Source organism: Myotis daubentonii, chromosome 12 (assembly GCF_963259705.1).
Source record: "Myotis daubentonii chromosome 12, mMyoDau2.1, whole genome shotgun sequence".
In the NCBI taxonomy this organism is placed as follows: domain Eukaryota; kingdom Metazoa; phylum Chordata; class Mammalia; order Chiroptera; family Vespertilionidae; genus Myotis; species Myotis daubentonii.
Window position 1 is genome coordinate 15,145,239 of NC_081851.1, and position 7,094 is coordinate 15,152,332.

The window sequence follows — 7,094 nt, forward strand, 5'->3', positions numbered from 1 at the left end:
TCCATGGAGAGTCCCCTCTCCTCCATGGACCCTCCACGGAGGGGGCAGGGCAGGGCAGGGAGGAGAGGGGACCCTCCATGGAGGGGGAAGGGCAGGGAGGAGAGGGGACTCTCCATGGAGGGGGAAGGGCAGGGAGGAGAGGGGACCCTCCATGGAGGGAGGGCAGGGGATGCTCCATGAAGGGACAGGGCAGGGTGACAGGGACCCTCCGTGAAGGGGTATGGTCAAGGGGAGGGGCATCTTCCCTTTGAGGGAAGAGGGCAGGAGGGAAGGAGCACTCTCCATGGAATGGGGACACGGGACCCATCATGGAGGGTCCCCGACCTCCTCTTCTTGTCCCCTCCATGGCACGTCCCAAATCCCTGCTCTAAGGAGAGTGCTCTCCCCCTGCCCTGCCCCTCAAAGGGAGGATCCCTATCCCTCTAACCATCCCCTCCATGGAGAGGACCCTTTGCCTCCTGCCCTGTCCCCCCATGCAGAGTCTCTGGTCCCCACTCCATGAAGGGTGCCCCCTCCCTCCTGCCCTGTCTCCTCAAAGGCGGGATCCCTATTCCCCTGACCATTCTCCTCCAAGGAGGATCCACTTCCCTCTCCCCATTCACTCCACTGAGAGTCCCCTGTCCCCAGTCCATGGAGGGTATCCCCTCCCCCTCAAAGGGGGGTTCCTTGTACTCTTGCCCACTCACTATCCTGGAGGGTTCTCTTTACCCCCTGTCCTATCTCTCCATGAGGGTCCCATGGGACATGGTCAAGGGTGCAAGGAACCCCCTATGAGGGGACAGGTATTGGGGTGGGGGCACCTTCCATGGACTGAGGACAGGGGACCTTCCATGGGGAAATCTCCTTTCCCCCCTCCCCATACTTTCCATTGAGGGTCCTCTGTTCCCACTCCATGCAGGGTGTCCCCCACTTCCTCCCCCAGCCCCTCAAGAAAAGGTCCCTTGTACCCCTGCCCATTCCCGTTCATGGAGCATCGCTTTTCCCACCTCCTCATACTCTCCATTGAGGGTCATCTGTTCCCACTCCATGGAAGGTATCCCCTCATACTCCCCTAGCCCCTCAAAGGGAGGTTCCTTGTACCCTTGCCCATTCACTGGCATGGAGGGTCCCCTTTTCCCCTTGTCCTGTCCCTCAATGGAGGGTCCCCTGGGACATGGCAAGGGGAACAAAGAAACCTCCTTTGATTGGACAGGCATGGAGGTGGGGACCGCCCATGGAGGGGGATAGAGAACACTCCATGTAGGGGACAGGGAGTGGGAAAGTGGATCAACCCTGGAGGAGAAAAGACAGGGGCACAAGGGGACCCTCCATGGAGGAAGAAGGGCAAGAAGGGAAATGCCATGCTCCCTCCATGGAGGCTGCCCTCTCCCCTCCTGGGGGTGGGCAGGAGGAACGGGCAGGAGCATAAGCACCCCTCATTTCAGGGGACAGGAAATGGATAACAAGGGATTCTCCATGGAGTGAGCACGGTAGGGACCACAGGGTCCCGCATGGAGGGGAAGGAAAGGGGCATAGGGAACCCCCCTTTGAGAGGCAGGGCATGGGGGAGAGAGCAATCTCCATAAAGTGGGGACAGGGGACCCTCCATGGAGGGAAAAGACTGGAGAAGGGGGTTCCTCCATGAAAGAGAATGGTCAGGAGGATAGGTACCCCCCTTTTGAGGGGAAAGAGCAGGCGCAGAGCACCCTCCATAGAGTGGGAACAAGGGACATGCCATGGAGGGGACAAGGAGGGGTATAGGGAACCCTCTATGACTAGTCTCCTGTCCCCGCTCCATGGAAGGCATCCTCTCCCTCTCCCAGGTCCCTTGTACCCTTGCCCATTCACTACTATGGATGGTCCCATTTCCCCCTTTTCCTGACCCTCCATGGAAGGTCCCCTGGGACATGGGCAGGGGATCAAAGAACCTCCCTTTGAGGATACAGACATGGAGGTGGGGGGGGGGACAATACTCATGGAAGGGGGACAGGGGACCCTCCATGTAGGGGACAAGGAGGGGGGAAAGAGGACCTTCCCTGGAGGGGAAAGAGCAGGAGGTCAGGGAACCTCACTTTGAGGGGTCACAACAGAGGGGACAGGGGACCCTCCATGGAGGAAGAAGGGCAAGAAGGGCAATGCCATGCTCCATCCATGCAGCCTGCCCTCTCCTCTCTTCCTGGGGGTGTGGGACAGGAGCATAGGGCACACCTCATGTCAGGGCCAGGAAAGGAAGAACAAGGGAATCTCCATGGAGTGAGCATGGTACGGACCACAGGGGCCCTCCATGGAGGGGAATGGGCAGGGAGATAGGAATCCCCCCTTTGAGGGGGTAGAAAAGGAGGGGAAGGGGCACCCTCCATGAAGTGGGGACAGAGGACCCTCCATGGACAGACCAGGCAGAAGGGAAGGGGACCCTCCATGAAGGAGAATGGTCAGGGGGATAGGTATCCCCCCCTCCTTTGAGGGGAAAGAGCAGGCAGAAAGCACCCTCCATAGAGTGGGAACAAGGGACATGCCATGGAGGGGACAAGGAGGGGAGATAGGGGACCCTCCACGACTAGTCCCCTGCCCCACTCCATGGAGGGTATCCCCTCCCTCTCCCTGGCCCCTCAAAGGGAGGTTCCTTGTACCCTTGCTCATTCACTGCCATGGAGATTCCCCTTTCCTCCTTGTCCTGTACCTCCACGGAGGGTCCCCTGGGACATGGGCAGGCGATCAAAGAACCTCCCTTTGAGGGAACAGGCATGGAGGGGTTATAGGGGACCCTCCATGCATGGGATGGGAGCGGGGGGAAGAGGACCGTCCCTGGAGGGGAAAGGGCAGGGGGACAAGGAGCCTCGCTTTGAGGGTCAGAGCACGGGGGATAGGGGACCCTCCATGGAGGAAGAAGGGCAATGCCATGCTCCCCCCATGGAGGCTGCCCTCTCCCCTCTGCCTGGGGGGGGGTGGGAAAGGGCATAGAGCACCCCTCATTTCAGGAGGCAGGAAAGGTAGAAAAAGGGAATTTCCATGGTAGGGATCACAGAGACCCTCCATGAAGGGGAATGGGCAGGGGGATAGGGACGCCTCCTTTGAGGGACAGGGCAATGGGGAGAGAGCATTCTCCATAAAGTGGGGAAAGGGGACCCTCCATGGAAGGACAAGAAGGGGAGTTAGGGGACCTTCCATAATGGTGAATGGGCAAGGGTACAAGGAACCCCCCTTTGAGAAGACAGAGCAGGGGGAGGAGGCACCCTCCATGGAGTGGTGACAAAGGAATCTCAATGGAGGGGACAGGGCAGAAGAAAGGCGATTCTCCCTGGAGAGGAGTGGGCAGAGGGTTAGGTATTCCACCCTTTGAGGGAACAGGGCAGGATGGAGGGGACACCCTCTATATGGAGTGGGACAAGGGATTCTCAATGGAGGGGACAGGGCTGGGGAAAGGGGACTCTTCTTAAAGAGGAATGGGCAGGGGGAGAGGGATCCCTCTTTGAGGGGACAGGGCAGGAGGGAGGGGCAACCTTCTTGGGGTGGGGACAGGGGAACCATCATGGAGGGTCCCCTATCTCCTCTGTTTGTCCCCTCCATGGTGTGATCCCTGACCCCACTCTATAGAGGGTGCTCTCCCCCCTTCCCTGCCCCTCAAAGGGGGATCTCTATCCCCTGACCATTCCCCTCCATGGAGAGGACCCTTTGCCCCCTGCCCTGTACCTCCACTAAGGGTCCCCTGTCCCCAGTCCATGAAGGGCGCCCCTTCTCTACTGCCCTGTCTCCTCAAAGGGGGGATCCCTATTCCCCTTCCCATTCTCCTTCATGGAGGATCATCTTTCCCTCCTCCAGTCCTCTCCATTGAGGGTGTTCTGTCTCCACTCCATGGAGGGCTTCCCCTCCCCCTCCCCTGGCTCCGCAAAGAGGGGTTCTTTGTATCCCTGCCCACTCACTGCCATGGAGGGTCTCCTTTCCCTCTAGCCCTGTCCTTCCAAGGTGGGACCTCCTGTCCTCATTTCATGTAGGGTGCCCCCTTCATCCCTGTCCTGCCCATCAAAGGGGAGGTTCCTGGTACCACTACCTATTCATCTCAATGGAGAGGAAAGGGAAGGGTTGAGAGAACACCCTCCATGGAGGAAAATGGGCAGAGGAGGGACCCCCCACACTGAGGGCAGGGCAGAGGAGGAAGCACCCTCCATGGAGAGTTAGGGCAAGGGAGAAAGGGGAGTCTTCATGGAGGGGAATGAGCAGGGGTATAGGGATCCCTCTTGGAAGGGACACAGCAGAGGAAGAAAGCACCTCCCATGGATTAGTTACAGGGAACTCTCCATGGAAGGGCCAGTACAGGGGGAACAGGGCATTCTACATGGAGGGGAATTGGCAGGGGTACAAAGAAACCCCCTTTTAGGGGACAGGACAGGGAAAGAGGCACCCTCCATGGAGTGGGGACAGGGCAGAGAGGGGAGGGCACCCTCCTTGGAGGAAGATGGGCAAGAAAAACAATGTCCTGCTCCCTTCATGGAGGGTGCCCTCCCCTCTGTCTGTGGAGGAAAATGAGCAGAGGGGTAGGGCACCCCACCTTTTGAGGGGTCAGGAAAGGGTGAACAAGGGATTCTCCAGGGATGGAGCAGTGCAGGGAGCACAGGGACCCTCCATGCAGGGAACAGAGTAGAGGAAACAGGGGACCATCCATGGAGAACGGGCAGGGGACAAAGAACCCCCATTTGAAGGGGCAGAGAAGGGGTGCCAGGGGGACCATGACAGGGGTGTCCTGTCCCCCTGCACTTTCCCCTCCATGGATGGTTCCCTGTCCTCCATGTCTTGCTCCTGCCATGGACAGTCCATTTCACCCTTTCCTTGCCCCCTCAAAGGGGGGACCCCTATCCCTCTGCCATGTCCCTCCACAGAAGGTCTGCTCTCCCCACTCCATGGAGGGGTCCCTCTCTCCCGGCTCTGTCCCCACAGGGCAGTGTGGATAAGGGACTCTCCACTGAAGCAACAGGGCAGGGAAAAGAAGACCCTTCGTGGCTGTGTCTGGGCAGGGAGGACAGTGGACCCTGCTTGGTAAGGACAGGGCGCCATCCATGGATGGGATAGGGCAGGAGGGCCAGGGCAAAAGGGACAGGAGTTGGGGACACTGACCCCTCCAAGGATGATCCCCTGTCCTTACCAAGAAGGGTCTACTGTCCCCCATGCCCTGTCACAGCCGCGAAGGGTCTTCCTTTTCTTTTTTTTTTTTTTTTAAGGGGAGAATGATGATTTTTTTGAATATATTTTATTGATTTTTTACAGAGAGGAAGGGAGAGGGATAGAGAGTTAGAAACATCGATGAGAGAGAAACATTGATCAGCTGCCTCCTGCACAGTCCCTACTGCGGATGTGGCCTCAACAAAGGTACATGCCCTTGACTGGAATCTGACATGGGACCTGTGAGTCCACAGGCTGAAGCTCAATCCACTGAGCCAAACTGGTTAGGGCAGAGGTCTTCCTTTTCCCTGTACTGTTGCTTCAGTGGAAAGTCCCCTATCCACTCTTCTGCATCCCTGCCCCTTCCCAAGGTCTCCTGTCCCCACTGCCCACCCCCTCTCATGGTGCCCTGTCCCCCTGCCCTGCCTTCCCATGGAGGGGCCCCTGTCTCCCCTGCTCTGACCACTCTGTGGTTGGTCCCCTTTCCCCTCTGCCTTTTCCCTCCATGCAGGGTCTTCTGTTTCCCTGTCCTGACCCCTCACTCACAGGCATCTGAGGGGCATATGCTCTGGTCTGTCCAGTGTTCATCTCTCCTGCCTCCAGGCTGTGGCTACTGTCTGTACCTGAAGCACATTCTCACCCTCTTCATCTGTCTAAATCCTACCTGAGCCCTCAGGACACATCTCAAATATCATTTCAAATGTCAAATCACAAGCAGGGGAAGGGGGGTGGGGGGTGGGGGGTAAAGGGTGGGTGGTAGGGGGTGGGGGTTGGGGGCTGGTGGGTGGTGGGTGGGGGCTGTGTGATATGGGGTGTGGGATGTGGGGTGGCAGGTGGGAGTAGGGGGTAAGAGGGGTACAGGGGGTGAGGGGTAATATTGGGGTGTAGGGGCAGGCTGGTGGGAGGTTGCGGGTGAGGACTGGGGGTGTGGTGTGTGGGTAGCAGGAGGTGCTGGTGGGTGTGGGATGGCAGCTAGGGGTGGTGTGTTTGGAGTGGTGATAGGGTTGGCCGGTGAAGGGTGGGGGGAGGAAGAAGAGGGCATACGGGCGATTAATGGTGATGGAAGGAGACTTGACTTGAAGGCAGTGAGCACACAATGCGATATACAAACGCATTATAGAATGGCACAGCTGACCTATGCAATTTTATTAATGAATGTCACCCAAATAAGTTTGATTAAAATAAATAAAAAGTGGGTCTATTGAGGGTGATTAGGTTATGAGAGTGGAGCCCTCATGAATTTCATTATTACCCTTTTAAAAGATCCCCCATGCTATACTTATCAGGGGATCACTCTATATGTTATATTAATGTCAAACCACTATTATATACACTTGAAACTAATATTGAATGTCATCTCTAATTGAAAAAAAAATAAATTAGTAAAATAATTTTTAATAAAAATAAAAATGCAAATCAGAGTGATCTTTAAAAAATATAAATCAGATCAGTACAGTTGGTGCCTAAAAGCCTTAAGCGCTCCAGCAGGGGTCAGCTCTCCAGACCGCATCATGCCTGTGAGGGAATTACACTGCTGGGAGAGGAATGCCCTGTCTTCTTCCTCCAGTTGCCCCCTTCACTGTTCTGGTGACATGTGGCACTGGTACAGGGCAGAACTGTGCTTCCATGAGAGTGAGCTAAGCATCATTTTGGTTGCTTTGTTCTAGTGAAGGTGCAGACACAGAAAAAAAAAAAACATTTTAAAAAAGCTTAATGGTTCTAACAGCATTTCAACCCACCCAAGGGCCATTTATCTGCCCTTTCCTGCACCCAGCCAACCTGGCTCACCCAGCTTGAGGAAAGAAGGCAGGAATGGTGCTGCCCATGCAGCCAGTGAACATGCATCTGGCCAGACATCTGAAGAGAACTGCAGTTACCTTAGGATGGAAATGGAGGGACGCATCTGTGAGGATCAGGTACACACCAGAGGACTAAACTTTTTGTGACACAGTGATGGGATC

The 7,094-nt window shown here is 56.4% G+C and overlaps 1 non-coding gene across 1 annotated transcript; it reads left to right on the forward strand.

Moving 5' to 3' along the window:
- Positions 1–6,613: 6,613 nt before the first annotated feature.
- On the forward strand, positions 6,614–6,816 carry LOC132214072 (small nucleolar RNA SNORA74). The gene has a single exon (XR_009448169.1). It is a non-coding gene; the product is annotated as a small nucleolar RNA SNORA74 (small nucleolar RNA).
- Positions 6,817–7,094: the final 278 nt, after the last annotated feature.